The 3,102-nt window shown below is 45.1% G+C and overlaps 1 long non-coding RNA gene across 2 annotated transcripts; it reads right to left on the reverse strand.

Annotated features, from left to right (window-relative positions):
• Positions 1-218: 218 nt before the first annotated feature.
• LOC123041595 (uncharacterized) lies at positions 219-1,640 on the reverse strand. Of its 2 annotated transcripts, none has more exons than XR_006418568.1 (6): positions 1,466-1,640; positions 1,070-1,379; positions 836-927; positions 681-752; positions 486-595; positions 219-402 (listed from the first exon to the last, which is right to left on the reverse strand). It is a non-coding gene; the product is annotated as an uncharacterized lncRNA (long non-coding RNA). The 2 variants fall into 2 exon arrangements; XR_006418567.1 differs by having other exon boundaries at positions 836-960; positions 1,466-1,638.
• Between the last annotated feature and the right edge of the window lie 1,462 nt (positions 1,641-3,102).

The raw sequence follows: 3,102 nt of genomic DNA on the forward strand, positions 1-3,102 counted from the left end.
CTGTCTGAACCGGTAGAAATGTATCCTGCAAGAATTACAATTCGGCTAACAATTTATATACAAATCTCAGCTGGATGGTCACATGACGTGTCAAGGGTGTGGAGACATAAAACTTGCATCGTTTTGGCACTCCGCTTGAAAGGGAATCCAAAGGAGCAGGCATAGGGTGTAGAGATGGAGTTGTTGTGGAATGCGGATCACTGCTCTGATTTTTTATCACTAATGGGCCTTTTGTTTTCTGTTTCTTCCAGTCCAGCTCTCTTGCAGCACCTCACCGTTGTCGCTTGTTTGTCCATGCAATTGATTCTGGTATGGACACTATTTAGCTATCGCTACGTACATGGAATGGCGTTGGCGGGCAGTTCGGTGATGCCAGCTGTTCTAAATCAGCATGTAGGTTGTCTGAAGAAAAAAATGAAGCAGACCACATGGCTGTCAGGTGTAGACCAAAAAAAAAAATGCGCACCACGAGTTCGAGCACTAACCTGCACGAGTAGAATTGTTAGTGGAGGACGGGCATTTGGTTGCTTGCAACAGTAGTGTGTCGCCGGCAGTGTGGTATCAGGAGTTTTGTATTTGTCTGGATACACGTGGTCTGGAAAAAAGGAATCATTATGTTCTAAGGGGATGGAACCAAAATGGCATGGAAATTAGATGATGTTTGGAAAGCGAATGAATACCAGAAGTCTGCATAAGTGAATGTGCAAAGTTCATCTCCAGTGTTTGCGCTGTGGGCATTTGCATCTGGAGATCTGGTGATCATGCAACAGCCAATATAGTTAGATAACTGAAGTGCAGATCATGAATATTTAGAAGGTAGAGGTATAGCACATACGTGTGATGTTCAATCCTGTAGAGGAGCTTGGCATGGAGCCTGATCCAGCATGTGGAGTGCATTTTTGTTTCCCTCTATGTGCTTCTATCAATCTAGCTAGGCGGTCACCAATGTTCAGATTGCATCTTGAGCAAATCAGGATAATGTTAATAAAATGGGAATAAAGTGTGCAACTTTTGCAATGAACTTTTGCCAACACAAGGTAAATTATATAATGGCCAACAAAGATTTAACCTTGAGAAGCCACGACAGAGACCACAAATCGTGCCGGAGGCGTGGTTGAATCGCGGACAGTCATTTTTTCACTGCTATTGCTCTGCTGCTCGGAGCATGCCCATAAATTCAGAGTACAGAGTGATGGACCCAGTGTCAAGTCTGTTGAAAATCTGCAGCACAAGATGACTGCATCTCTGAAGGTGTTCTTGCGACATTACTGCTGCCCTGGATTGATTTGCGCCAGCGGAGCTGGCGCCGGACCAAGCGAAGCCAGGTGCTCCACATAGGCTTCCTGCCACCGGTAAAAATCGCATCCACCACGCCCCGGCTGCCATGGATTTCACATGACCACTAACATAGTAAGATATCCGCGCAATAGAAATCAACTATTCGTTAAACTCAAGATTCACTTACATTATGATTGCGACACTTGTAGAGGTGGTCACCGGCGAACTGGCCGCGACGAGCAACGGACGACCGGATCTGCACCTTTGGCGTTCGGCATTATCTGCAACTAGGGTTCTTCGGTCGATTTGGGGAAAGTGGAGTAAACAGGCCTGTGCAGGGTACCTAAATAATAACTGTCCGTGGCGGACCCACATACGCCGCTTCCCACCATCAGACGGTGCCGCCGCTCGTAACGGCAAAGACCAACGTCAATGTAACGCCTTTATTGATACGGCGTACTCTACCTCGTACGGCCCACATCCCCAGAACCATTGAACGATTGGGATACCAGGAGCGCGCGTGCTCGTCCACGCCTAACAATTTCCGTGGCGCAGTGCCGTTGATTTAAGTACAGCTGCAGGTTTAGCCAATGCCCTTATGCCATACTTCCTTCGTCCGGGTTTATTAGGCCCCTCGACCAAAACACAGGTACCAAGGCATAAGTATTAATTCCCAAGCGATTTACTTTTCAAAGTATTCTCACTCCACGCGCATGCAGCCCAAGCTCGATTTAATTGCCTGATGCTTTGGAACCCAGCGCGCTCGGGCTTGCATGGCTCATGCATGTCCAATCAAAAGAGGATTAGAAGCACATGTGCTGGCCTGAGTACTGCTGGCTGGAATTAATTGAGCTCTGGAAGATGAACCGAAACGGAGGAGATCGAGAAAGAAATGAAGCTTTTTTCTTTGGGCAGCGCAATCGATGGAAGGGCCCTATAAATACGGACGGGCTCCCTCCTGTCACGGGCCCAATAAACCCGGACGGAGGGAGTACTCGTCACGAACACATAGCCTGAACGTCTTCTTTGGCCTGATGACCTTGTGGCCTTTTCCATAAACTAGAGATCCAACCTGCTGTTTCACAATAAATAAGAACGTCTTCGTCGGAATCTTCGGTTGGCGTTTGATCCTGGGTATATGACATGCGCATCCTATATTAATGCATCACATGATTTCTCAAAGAAAACAAAACACTTAGGAGGTAGTAGTATATGCAAGTTAGCAAAAAAAGTGTACTAGAGTATACATGCACGAACAGCTAAAAAATATATAGAAGCACAAATAAACAGCCCTCGTTCATATGTACCTGCAGCTGCCATCGACGGTAGTAGTCTTCATATGCATCATGCAAAGAACCCGGCGAATCGATGGAGGACTAACTAGGAAGCCCTCGTCTACTAATACTTACCAAAAGTTTCTTTGTTTTTCTCTTTATTAGGGGAGGTTAGTTTCTCTTTGGTAGGTTAGTTTCTTTGTTTTTCTTTTTAGGGGAGGTTAGTTTTACTATTGGAGTAGTATAATCATTGGACGTGTACGCACAGGAAAACCAACGTACACACGCACGCCCATGGCGCATCCAAACAGGAGACCAATGCACATGTACGGCGTGGCCGATCCCAATAGGACCACCGGAACAGCACAGCGCACGTTGATATTTTTTTAATCTATATATCTATGTCTATACTTACCAAAAGTTCTGAAAATTTAAAAAATGAAATAAAATGTTTAATAATTTTAAATGCTTGTGCACTCAAAAAATGTTTGCGGTTTTTAAAAAATGTTTGCATATTCAAAAGATGTTTGTGATTTTGAAAACAAATGTT

Source organism: Triticum aestivum, chromosome 2B, assembly GCF_018294505.1.
Source record: "Triticum aestivum cultivar Chinese Spring chromosome 2B, IWGSC CS RefSeq v2.1, whole genome shotgun sequence".
NCBI lineage: Eukaryota > Viridiplantae > Streptophyta > Magnoliopsida > Poales > Poaceae > Triticum > Triticum aestivum.